This window comes from Sinohyriopsis cumingii, chromosome 12 (assembly GCF_028554795.1).
Source record: "Sinohyriopsis cumingii isolate HCF-2022 chromosome 12, ASM2855479v2, whole genome shotgun sequence".
NCBI classification, from domain to species: Eukaryota; Metazoa; Mollusca; class Bivalvia; order Unionida; family Unionidae; genus Sinohyriopsis; species Sinohyriopsis cumingii.
The window spans coordinates 82,636,162-82,650,296 of record NC_142972.1 but is presented as its reverse complement, the minus strand read 5'-3'; the positions used below and the strand labels follow the sequence as shown (position 1 = coordinate 82,650,296).

The 14,135-nt window shown below is 33.4% G+C and overlaps 1 protein-coding gene across 1 annotated transcript in view; it reads right to left on the bottom strand.

Moving 5' to 3' along the window:
* Positions 1 to 12,831, bottom strand: part of LOC149786841 (insulin-like peptide) — a 152,046-nt gene extending 139,215 nt beyond the window's left edge. Inside the window, exon 1 of the mRNA XM_089978277.1 lies at positions 12,445 to 12,831. The gene's annotated coding sequence lies outside the window, so the exon portion shown is untranslated. The remainder of the gene's footprint in view (positions 1 to 12,444) is intronic.
* Between the last annotated feature and the right edge of the window lie 1,304 nt (positions 12,832 to 14,135).

Sequence of the window (14,135 nt, the reverse complement as noted above, 5' to 3'; positions counted from 1 at the left end):
CTTGTAGCCCGAACCCTTGTGTATGTAAGTACTTGTAGCCCGACTCCTTGTGTATGTAAGTACTTGTAGCTCGAATCCTTGTGTATGTAAGTACTTGTAGCCCGACCCCTTGTGTATGTTAGTACTTGTAGCCCGACTCCTTGTGTATAATTTAGCAAATAAAATATGTTTAAACGAACATTTAATGTTAAATAGAGTACAGATGATGAACCAAATATTTACTTCTGGTTATTGTTTTATTTTATTTTTCTTTTTTAAAGTCGATCGTAATTGAAAATAAGTGTTTCTCAAAAGAAGGAAAACAAATGAATCGGACGTTCTCTAAACACAAACACATTTACACACATAAACACAAGTACATACTCACACGTTTCTGAAGAACGTTTCTTTAATCGCCACGAAAATTATTTTGTGTTTTCATAAAATTATATGCAAAGACGAAAACTTTGTGAAACGGTCAGTAGGATGAAAAAAATCTAATGTCTTTATTCATCCATTTGAAGCTAGTTTGTATTATTTTGATTGGTTTTTAGTAAATGATATTCCATTTATCTGCCCGATAAGCTTATGCCATAACATTTCAGGTTTTAGTTTCACAAAATTTCATCTCAAATTGATGTTGCAAATATCTTGCATATTCTTGCATTATTATGAGTTTTAAGAGGTAGCGGTAATAACAACAGACTAAAACGATTCTGAAGCTGCTACACAATTTTTCAATCGAGACTATTTTTATTTACTAAAAGGAAATGGAGAAAATCCTCATATTTTTCTTACAGAAGAAAGCGAGATTATTTTCGAGAGATTCCCAGATATTACGATTGTATTACAATCCTCAATGCCGGCTGCTTACTTAATTTTTTTTTTTGGGAGGGGGTGGGGGTGGGGGGCAAATCCAGTATTAAGAAAAAATAAAATGTCAACTTGGAGTAGAAAATATGAGATGTTCAGTGGATGAGGAACGCCTACATAATTTGATGGCTGTGTTGCTAAGCAACACCTAGCATTGATCTTTTCATCGTGTTATTTGTTACTGGTTCGTCTAATACAATTTGCAATATGGCCATTGTCTTGAAGAAATTATGGAATTTAATACTATTCACATCTGTATGGTTTCAAAATAAAAATTTGTTTTTTAACAGAACATGAAGCAACTTTGAACTGTCATACTCTAGTTCAGTAGACAATACGTCTTCGCCCACACATTAAAGTAATACATAATTCAAAGTGACACTAAAATTAAACAGGGCATGTAGTTATAAATGTTTCAGTGCATAACAACGTATTTCTTGTAGATTTTACAAGTTCTGCATTTTTAGATTAGGGCTAAATAAAAAGAGGACGATCTGATTCTTTACAAAATACACGCTTAATTTAAACGTTATAATATTTAATTTTGTAGTTTTAATATGGGTTTAATTTGTGACCAGTTACGTTATTAAAGGGCAAGAACTGAGTAGTCCAGCACGATTGCTGAATCAGACATATTTTTGTTTTGTCAAAAATTTTCGAAGGAAGTGTTATTGTTTCTATATACATGTTGACGTTATGAATGAAAAGATTTGCATACTAATATTTACTACATGACTATTGTATTATTAATCTTAATATACCCACATCATAATTCTTGTATATCTAACACGTGGAAGCACACCTTTATGACGTCATAAAGGTAGGTTAATGCAAAGGAAAGGTGAAAAGTCTGAGAGGTGCAAATATATTTCAATTTCATTTCAGTTATTTCCCTGCAGTATTCTACAGTCCAGTAAATATAATCTTACAAATGTTGGCATTTCCAATGGAAATTAATGAAAATTCTAGAATAATTTTAATCTTTTGCTCACCAAGGCGACTTGTTTTTCAATATCCATTTAAGTTAAATGGTTTTTATTTGAAATGAATATTCATGTTCGATCCTCAATGTTATCATCTATTTTTAATTTTATACTGTTAACTGTCTTAGAATTTTATATCTTTCAAGCAGCAGTTCTATCGAATTATTAAATGCTAGTTTTTCTTTTGTTTGAAAAGACTAAGTTTGTAATAATCACTTTCCAAAATTTTTTTTTTATATACTGGACTTAATTTAACGCAGTAGTTGAGATATAATTATTGACCAAACTGGATGGCCAGTAGTTGAGAAGTAAGCGCATAACCAGGGCGATCCCGACCATATAGGCGAGCTTGTCTAAGGCGCCAGGCTTTATGGAGCGCAAAAGTAGACGAAAGTGGTTTTTCTTTCGGGGGTGTGTGTGCACCAAAGTCATAGTTGTAGAATGTCAAAAACGTTTGGAATGGTCTCGAGCATGATTTAGGTATGGAATTCTAATAGTATTTAATAAAGAGAAGATTAGATTCCTTTAACGTGTAAGCATTTTTCTCAGTTACACAAAACGTTCTAACAACTTAAAGTATTTCCGACGATACAGATGTCGGGCATATTGTGGTATTGGATTCAGACGAAACCGGAAAGCCCATGTGACCCAGAGGAAACCGCTGACGTTGAATAGGCGATAACGTGCCCTTGTACATGTCGAAACCTGGAATGATGCAAGCCCTAAAGAATGTTATCTATCAATTTCTCACCAGGTTTGTTGTATTATAGAACGGTTACAAATTTCGCGATAAAAGAAACTACGGCATTCAAAATGAAAAACTCAACTATAACAAATGCAATAGTTCGTGATTTCAAAGTCTCACATTTTTCACTGCATAAGTCTACCCTCACCCCCGACCGCGGCATTGACCCTATTACGACTACTTGGTCTTCAACTAAGAAACAGAAATGAGCCAAAATTAGCACGTTTTGTAAAATTCAAGAAATAGTTTATTTCCCCATAATACAAAGTGAAAATTTAAAAAGAACTTACAGTGTTGTGATTTAAATTACAAATAGCCCATAAGTTTCTATTACAAGTCCTCATGAATAAAGGTCTAATTAAATTCCAGTGGTATTTAAAACAATATCCAATGCTACATGTGAGTAAATGCTTATAGTGGGCATGAGATGTGACAACAGCCTTTTGATGAATCACACAAATGTAATCCAAAATGTCCTTATCTGAATTCACTAGCTAATGTTGCAGTCCGAGAATAGTATAGATGAGCACTTCGCATTGACAGTGAATAATAATTTGGAAAAATGATTCCACCCAAATGAAATATCAAACACAACAATACAAGTGATTCTGCCCCATATGTTAAATGCATGAATGAGTAATTTATCAAGTAACTAAGATTATATATTTTTTTTTAAAAGTAGAACTAGAATGAGGGTCAAAAGCTCATTCTAGAAAATCCTAAGTTGTCAACAGATAAAATCTGTTACAAAAATTCAAATAAAGAATGTGGTAAACATCATGAGGACCAGGTTTTCATGAAGGAATTCAAGTATCCCAGATCCAGACCCAAAATAAACATATTTCCTTCCACTGATCCTACTATTTAACCCACAATCATAGAGAAAGTTTAACTATGTATATTTTCTTTAAGAAATAAAAGTTACTGGTCAGGTACACAATAAACTTGATTTTAGACAAAGTCAAGTCCAACATACAATGATACAAAGCAAATAACCATGGAGAAAAGCTAACCAACAATGCCAATAAAATATAAGTAACATAAACAATGACCAGAATTATTGTCGGCATGCATGTATTAAGTTTTATTTATGTAGGACAAAACATGTTGAGACCTGAATTGAGGGTGGGGGCGGGGACCCATGTTCCCTAAGCTCTTTTTGAAACGGTAAAGTTTATATTTTGTGCACAAAGTTAACGTATAAAAAAAGAATACACATGATTGTAGGAATCTTTTTGTCATTGTTTGCTCTCTGTAATAGTCATAGGTCGTAAATTTACATTGTACATGGGTTGTGTTAAAATAAAAATTAAATATCACTTGATGCATCAACAGTATATATACATGTATATTACTATGATGTCAAAGTGGTGGTGGTGGTGGAGGTTTGACAGTTCGACGTCGTTCTTCTGTACGCTACATCATCGTTCTTAAAGCTACGTGTTAACAACTGACGCACGTCCATTTACAATTACTATATACCGTTTAAAGACTGACACAACCATGAATCACACACCACAATCCGAGATCAAAGAATCCCACTAAATAGGACAGCATTATTAATCACAAAACAATCACCATACACTTAATCAGTGATTACGTGATGTTTTATGACCTCCATTCAACATTCAAGGATTATGTAGACTGAAAATAGCATGTTGACGTGAACTTGACAATTCTACCTGGATTTATGAATGAAAAAGTACATGTGCTCTATACACGTGACGTGACCTCACGTTTATAATGCATCCTATAATGTTAGAATACCAATCATAACACTATTGACATTAACCCAAATGACTCAAATAAAATGACTCAAATAAAATGACTCAAATAAAAGCTATATTACAAAATAATATGTGATATCCATAACAGCATGTGAAACTGGAAACTCATCCATTGCCTAGCTACATCGTTCGTCTATTCAGTTTGTATTGACTTTTTTTTATCAGTTTGTAGTACTCTCTCTCTCTCTCTCTCTCTCTCTCTCTCTCTCTCTCTCTCACACACACACACACACACAGTTACTTTGCACTTGTTTCTCGAACGAGTTAAACTTTATCATATACACGTAACTATGAGATGAGAACTTGTTGTTGTTGTTGTTGTGGGGTTTAACGCCATTTTTCAGCACACGATAGGCTATGCATGGCGGCCAGTATTAATGGTGGAGGAAGAACCCGGGAAAACCCCGGGAAGAACCACCGACCCACGAGAAGCTACTGGCAAGCTTTCTCACATACCCACATTGGCCGAATCCTAGACTCGAAGCCACGCAGACAGAGGTGAGATGGCAGTGATCCGTTACGGAGAGCGCTTTATACCACTCGGCCACTCCGGGGTCCGGATGAGAACTTGATTTGAATTGGTAAATTTCTCTTACAAGGAACAATCGATAAAACTAAACTGGTACTTTCAATGATGTGCTCGAAGATTGCTACGCATTTGTGTTTATTCCTGCTCCTGAAAAACAAAGAAATTTCAGCACAAGACACCACAGATAGTAAAGGAGTGTAGTGGATAATCGCCCATTGCTTGCTATGCTGCCTTAGTGTATGTATCACAATTAATAGTGTTATTTAAACTTTAACACTGTTATAAGTATGAAAAGTTCCAGACATATATTTATTCATATACATAACAAATAAAGGCTGTGTAGTACAATCAACACTAAACAGGAAAAATACAAGAAAACAATACTCTGAGAAAAACCATCTTGATTGCAGTAGAAAGAAATACTTATCGGTTTGTGTTTGTTTGGATCAAGAAACAGGTAATAAACGTGTTGCATATATTACATTTGCCTAAAATAACGAAGAAATGTAATCCAGAATTAATTGCATCACACACTTCTTCTAAATACAGAAAACACGTATCAATTTTGCATTCCACATACGTTTATCAACAATAAGTTGAAACTGGAGGTTTTAAATATACATGGCGGATGTCTGTATCTTGAAGTTAAAACAATGACATATATTCAAATGGCAGTAGTTGATACAAATGATAAACAAGTCTATTCAAACTTGACCGATTATTGGACCTCCATTACTAGAAAACCTGAGCATCAAGACGTGTTTAACAGTATACGATCAAAGCACGATGATGGAAATCCTTCCAATAACAAAACTTGTTCAAACCCAAGTTATTCTGGCTGTTGTGTTACATAATCAAATTACTGAATGCTAAATCCATTGTTAATCTTTAGTTGATACAGAGTTATGAATAATACATGAATACTTATAAAATTAATTGATCACTACTCAGACAAAAATCTTGTATTCCTTATTGACTCAAATTAGAAATAGGGAAGCCTCCTGATTCACCATGCATCATATACGACGGTGCTACATTGCGTTTAGGTGGCAGATTTGGTGTTGTTAAACACATGATTTCAGAGCCATATAGTAAAATAGGAATAACTATACAGAGAATGGGAATAGCAAAATAAGAGATAAACAAACGTTTGGCTCAGTATTTGATGGGAAACGAAACTTTGGATGATATTAATTTCGGTTTGATTAGTACGTCTGTCTCTCGTTTTGAAATATGAAATAAGAATGAAACACCAGGTGGTAACATTGTTAAAGAAAGATTCGGCTACAGATGTAATTGATGAAATCCAAACGCAGAAACAGATAAAGGTGAGGTAAATGCAAAGGAAGAGAGAGAGGAAAAGGAGATGAACAGAGAAAAAGAAATACAAATACATTGGGCGGAAATGGATAGCTAGCAAGAACGAGAGAGAGAGAGAGACAGACAGACAGACAGACAGAGACAGAGACAGAGAGTTAGTACTTGAGGCATACCGACAAAGGTTTAGGAATTGTATGAAATAAACTGGAGAAATCCATTTCTAATATTCTTGGCATCAGACAGATTAAATATTCTCCCAATCAGCCTGAAAGTCAAGAGACTTTGGAGAGATTTAATCAAACTTTGAAGAACATACTTTGGTCATACTGCTTTGGTACAGGTGTGTTCATAAAGGTGAGGGTGTTCATTTTCTGACATTTGCCTTCAGGAAATCTGTTCAAGAATCATTTGGCTTTCGTTCTTTTGTAGTAATGTTTGGACAAAGATTAATCTTCTTGACTATGTCTCTGATTTCAAATATAATTTGACAAAGACCTGTGAAGTAGCAAGAACCAATCTTTACTCGGTCACAATAAAATTAAGGTATGACAGAACTAAAAAGAAAAGAAGTTTTCAACCTGTTGATAGGGTTCTAGATCTCTTGCCCATACCTCAAAATCTACTTCGGGCTATATTTTGTGGCCCTTATTCAATTGTAAAGAGAGTAAATGACTTAAGTTATAGCATTAACACTCCTGGGAGGCGGAAACAGAAACAACATTGCCATACACATTTGTTAAAGGAATTGTTTCGTAGAGATGGCCTAGCTAATAGATCGGTAAATTTATTTGTACTTGTACCACATAGTGAAGTTATAAACGATAGAATGCAATCTGACAGTTTCACACCCACAAGAAAGGAGTGAAATAGCACAGCTATTATATGAATATGAGCACTTGTTTTCTGATGCTCCAACATGAATGAATACAATTTATCATGCTATTGTAAGTGTCGATTCTACAGGATGAATCCTCTCAAGCAGGAATGTTTGAAAAAGAAATGCAATATTTGCTGGAGGATGATTTCATAGAACTAGGTAAGAGTAACTGAAGTTCAGAATGTATTCTAAACCAGATAATATATTCCACATAATTACTTACTATAGAAAATCAAATGGTGTTACTAAAACAGATTCATTTCCAATGCCAAGAATCGACAAAACAGGAAATGCAAAATATGTCACCAAGTTTTACCTTTTAAAAAGATGCGACCAAATTCTATTCACGGGAAGAGGAAAAGAAATTTCGGTGTCTGCAACTCCAGATGGACTTGATCAACATAAAGTGATGTCGTTTGGTATGAAAAATTCTTCGTCAACATTACAGCGTTTAAAACACATGATTAATTTGATATAATTGTAATGCTCACATCGACGACGTAATCGTCTATAACAATACCTGTTAAGATCACTTGTAAACTATTTGGAAATTCTTTGATGCATTTATGACAGTTAATTGAGGTAAAAGAGAGTTTTGCCGTGCTTGTTTACATTTAGAGGACGTATTGTAGGTCACGGTAACGTTAAACATATAGACGTTAGGCTAAGGCTATCTCTGAATTCCTAGCGCCGGTCAGTAAAAAGCAACTCATGCAATGTTTCGTTATGGCTGGATATTATCGGAAATGTAATGAGACAGATAAACTAAAGACCATACGTAAGAGTACATCAGTTCTTTCAGCTCCAAATTTCAATCAATTATTTAAAATGTTATGTTGATATAAATGACGTTGTGGTTGGTGGAACATACATTAAAAAATATAAAAATGGCGTGGATCATGCAATGTTTTTTTTCTTCAAAAAACAAACTAGCACGATATAAATTATTCCACAATCGAGAAGAAAGTTTGGGCTTTGATATTGCTTTGCAACAGTTTAAAGCGTTAATTAGTTCAGCTTTGATTAATTATTGTACTCAGTGATCACATCCCCGTTACTTTCATGAACAAAGTGAGGGAAAAAAAACCCCAGAGATTGTTGAGATTGATGCAGGAATACAACATTATCATTAGGTGAAAGATGACTCGATTGCATATGCGCTCTCACGTGTCATTAGTATATAAGGATCTGGTAAATCCATTCCCATTTTAAGTTCAGTCTGTGGAATCATTTACTGTTGTGTTCAGATATAATTTGAGACGAATCATTTATTTAAATTATTGAATTAGAATTACAAAGTCTCATTGTCTTTTTGGACTACAACATTATTTTGGGATTATTGTGAATTCTTTCAAAGAAACTCTGAATTATTTAATATGATTCATCAAGAATGCTGGTGCATCAACACATTAAATATTGGATTTCATTTTAAACACTATACTTTGTGAACTAGTGATATAACATGTTTGAGTCTGGGATTTAATTTATATTACTGTATGATGCCCTTAAATTTTAAATATGCAGCTTAGAGAAATACACTATTTATTAATTTTACTACAATTGTTGGTTTTGCTTCTTTCTGATACTTAGTTTAAGACCATAGAGTCTTAAAACTATACAGTTAAATGGGAATTATTATACAGTTAAAAGGGAATTATTTTACAGTTAAATGGAGAATTATTATACAGTTAAATGGGAATTATTATACAGTTAAATGGGAATTATTATACAGTTAAATGGAGAATTATTATACAGATAAATGGGAATTATTATACAGTTAAATGGAATTATTATAGAGTTAAATGGAATTATTATACAGTTAAATGGAGAATTATTATACAGATAAATGGGAATTATTATACAGTTAAATGGAATTATTATACAGTTAAATGGGAATTATTATACAGTTAAATGGGAATTATTATACAGTTAAATGGAATTATTATACAGTTAAATGGGAATTATTATACAGTTAAATGGAATTATTATACAGTTAAATGGGAATTATTATACAGTTAAATGGGAATTATTATACAGTTAAATGAAATTATTATACAGTTAAATGGGAATTATTATACAGTTAAATGGGAATTATTATACAGTTAAATGGAATTATTATACAGTTAAATGGGAATTATTATGCAGTTAAATGAGAATTATTATACAGTTAAATGGGAATTATTATACAGTTAAATGTGAATTATTATACAGTTAAATGGAATTATTATACAGTTAAATGGGAATTATTATACAGTTAAATGGGAATTATTATACAGTTAAATGGAAATTAGTGTACAGTTAAATAATAATTATTATACAGTTAAATGGGAATTAGTATACAGTTAAATGGGAATTAGTATACATTTAAATGGGAATTAGTATACAGTTAAATATGAATTACTATACAACCAATGAGAACAGTATTTATTTTAGCTGTCTTGTTTACAGTATAACAATATTATTATTGCTTGATCCATCTTTTGGGAACTCTTAGAACTTTCCATCATTGGCTAATGAAACACTCAGATAAAAATAGGAGCCATTTCTAATAATTCTTGACCAAAATAATATCGTATTCACGTATTAGTCGTATTAACTTAAGTTTCTATATTTCAGCTGCAGTAATAACAAAGTACATTTAAAGTAGTTCAAGCGTTTCTGCTAACATACCAGTATGGTCTGCATATAAAAGTACATATTATGTGATAGATGCATCGAGTTCTTCAACAAACGTTCCTGAAACAGTTTGAATCCAGAAAACAGTAATTTTCACAGAACCTTTCCAGATGAACAAGAATATATAAAATAATTACGGAAGGAAATATTCCCACTAAAGTACGCCAGCAGGAATGAAAGAATGGGGGATAACATGACATCTATCTGGCATACGATTTATTATTGATCTACATATTCATAATAAACGATAAACGTATACCGGACATTCCAAACTTTAGTAATGTATAACAAATACCTTCACGCAACAGAATCAATGAAAGGACAGTATAGTTTTGGGATAAGTTCAACAAAAAATCTGTAAGATACCAGCAAAGTATAAACATTGTCATGAGTGAAATAGTCTTTCTAAAGCCATAGTGCAATCTAAAATTAATTATACCAGTAAAAGATTTACTAGTACCGCTTAATATTGCAATCGGCTTGTAATTTCTTGTAACTTTATTTCCTTCATCACCTAAATTACTATTGACTGACTGTATAATACATGTTAACCATGCATCTTTATTAATAGCAGTAGAAGATATAATATTACAAAGCTTAACTTAAACATGCTCACGTGTATGCTGGATATATTCGTTTGTACTACCGCACACTTCGTCATCCTTATTATTCATAATGATGCAGTTGCTTTTCTAATATCGCTTTCGATTATCGCGCATTTAAAGGATCTGACTAATATCGCTTTCGATTATCGCACATTTAAAAGGATCTGACTAATCTAGACTATACAGCTTATCAGTTAATGATCTGAGAAAGGTATGGTTTGGGGATCTATGTTACGTACAATAAACCTGTGTCGAAAGATACACAGCGAACAGGGCAAATGGGTTTTTGCTATATTTTCATGCGGTTTTGTGACTGTTCTCTATTAGGTGTTTACGTTGTACACTGATAAATAGATGGTTTTCTAAAACGGCAGAATTGGCATAAAATATGCATCTTTTTCTCTGTAGATGCATAAACGACACGGACTGAGAGTCACAATGACGTATACAATTTTCCCTTAAAATACGCAGTGTCAGTTATGCGTAGAGTCACCTATTTACGTTGTCAAGAATAACCACTTATTTAAGGTTTGCTTTCATGCAGAAAGATGTAATTGATGTCGAGGAGGATTTTTGACAATGCAATTGCACAACATTATAAATCACCATTATAAATAAAGTATATCATTCATTGGTCTGAAAATAAACTTTATTGACGAATTAATTGGCCTGGAATTTCAGAGACTTATTTTCTTCGAAATAAAATAAATGACATATTTTATGCCGTGCTAGTGAGCATCAAAACCTTCAAAAGTTGTCAGTAAGTTCAGATGATAATTTATCTCATAATTAAAACATGTTTTGCAATAGCGAATTCAAGGTAGTTTTTGGTCACATAAATCAGATTGTTAAGCCGATTTCTAGTTTAATGTAATGATTATATTACCTTGATCACGAGACTGTTTTTGAAGGAATAAAATTACAGAAATAAACAATTTAGTACCAGAACAACTAATTAATATTTTTCAATAAAACATTAATTTAGAGAATGATAAATGTAGGAACGAAAATCATTGGTAAATGATACGAAAAAAAGAGGCTGAACGAGTGAAAGTTAAATGTGGGCAAAGTCTGTGACGGACAATTTCACAGTGTGGTTAATAGTATGGGAAACTAAATAATACAACAAGGCAATAATTTTAATGGAGCAAAATCTGGTGACTAAATGGAAAATTCCAATGCCAACTTAGATATTCTTACTCGAAGAACAAACCCTGGATGGTAATGCTGAGGTGTGTGTATTTTGTTTTTTTCCAAGTTCATGTTGATGCATATGCAACCAAGAGCGTGTACAACTTGGCAAATACCGATTAAAATACTCTTGGTTCATTAACTACTCACAATTATGTGTTATATTTATTGCATTATATTCCATGCGTTCTTAAAGTGCAATTTATATTGCGAAGAAAGCAATCGCTAAAACCGTTATTTTATTTAGTGTTTCTAAAAGTACATTTTATGTGTTGTTTTGGGATAGGAAGCTTTTCACGGCTCTCTTTATGTTCAAAAGTTGAAGCAATCATAAAACGAGGATCTCATTTAATTTTACCCATTTTTTCATGCATTTCATTTAATGTATTAATTGAGCTAAATAAGAACGGTGCCATTAACCAATTCATTATTTTTTGTGTGCGGTACTAATTAATCATTTAACACTATAACTTTTCATACCGAATAACAATTAATGGTAATCATGATACTAGATTGAGACTTCAGTGAGAACCTTCAGACAGACGAACGGACTGACGGACTGATGAATGTATGGATGGACAGACGGACGGGTGGATGAATGGATGATTTTTATATCATATACCTTTTCCGAATATAGTTTAAATCGTCGAAACGTAAAGTTACACAGATAAAATATTGACGAATTGAAGATATATGAGATTTTTGCGAGACCGGTTATGTAGCGGCAATTTTCATTCATAATTACCAGTTTAGTTGTTTCTCAATTATTTTGACAGACGATCGATCAGTAAATTAATGAGTTACAACCTATGAAACATTTAGATGTGTGTGATTAAACTAATGGTTTTTGAAATATGAAACAACTGATATTAAGCTTACCGATTCGCTTCAGTTCTTTTTTTTTCAAGGGGCGGTAGCGTTGCTTCCTAATTGCTCTTAATCCTTACAGAGAGAATGCACCCACCATGTAGACCACATAATTTGAACTGCAGTTTCGTGATAGAATAATGCATTGTTACCTACCATAAGCGGAATATGCCTCCCGGCTTTCATGTATGTGCAAATTCGGGATGAATTGAAGTCCACTATCTAATGAACCTCCACATACCAACCCAATTAAACGGCCACGAAGGTGGCATTAGGGAAATTTCAAGCATATTGAATTAATGAGCATCGAACATTTTCTACCGAGTCAAGACACGATGGCCTTGGATGAACTCCACACCGAAATCTCCGTGACGAGCTTAAAGGAGACCAGAAACCAATGGAAATATAGAATAATAATAAAAGTACTATAGCAGAAAACCTTATTCTGAAGTATCATCTGCGACCGTAATGCCAATATTTAAATATTGGCCTATCTTCTAGGAGCTGAATTTCAGTGACCTCGTATGCAAAATTTCCGCGCCTATTCGGTTACTTTCAGGATGTGACGTCATAGTAGCGACTCCAGCAGCCCAAGTGGGAGTTGCCAGAGTAAAAGACAATACCGTTTTGCATTGCTTACGGGTATAATAGAACATTAAGAAAAGCCTGTTGACATAAAAAAAATTCTTTTCCGAAAGATAAAGGAATAATGAAAGAATGGGTACATTATTACAAACGAGTCGATTTCAAAGCAACACCATACAGCACTATGTGCTCGTTACATTTCTCAAAGGAATGTTACGAGAGGGATCATGAAAAAATAGCAGCTCAAAGATACGCAAATGCTAGGCCTAGACTAAAAGTTGGCGCTGTTCCAGACATATCTTTGGACATTTAAATCCTGGAAAAAGTGTTAAATGTGTGAGTTACGAAAAGAGGCAGAAGGACGAGTAAGTGACCACAAAATGCAACAATCAATCCACATCTTTTATCTAAAAACAGCAGTGCTAAAAACAAATCTGATAGTCCGACACCCTGGGCCACTTCTGGTTTCAGTTCCGGCCCATCCTGTATTCAAAGTGAGGTGCCCGTCAGGCTTGTCGAAACAAACATTGTTTGCCTGAGGAAACTTTGATTGCGCTGGTGAAATGAGTAAAAGTATTTTCAAGACGTTGACATGCATGCCTTAACACGTTTGCGAATTCTTAGAAAACTACGTCCGTTATACGGAGCGGTTTAGAATAGAAAATTAGTCCTTTGTCCATGTTAGAACGGTATATAAGGAGCGAATACATATGGATTTAAATCATAATTCCTGAAAATCTCCTTTATAAACAGATGAGTACTATATTGAGGTGTCCGCTACGGCAGCTTTACTAAAACTCCAATTTGTCATATGTATGATTGATGTGGCGCGGCTCATTATCGTGTATTGTTTGGGATAAGAAGTCTATATATTTCTCAGTTTATGTCACCATCGTTTTTCGGTATTTTACGTGCGTACTTTTAATTAAAATATATATATTACCGGATTCTATCAAACGGCTCTATTCTTCGTTGACTTTGCTTATCTTCAGCAGAGTAATAAGGTTGTCCCAGTACCTTATATTCTTTATGAAAAGAAAACCAACAACATATTTGGGGGACATTTTCTTTGATCTGTTTAAAAAATACTATCTTAGAAGACTTTTACAAGATTTCCC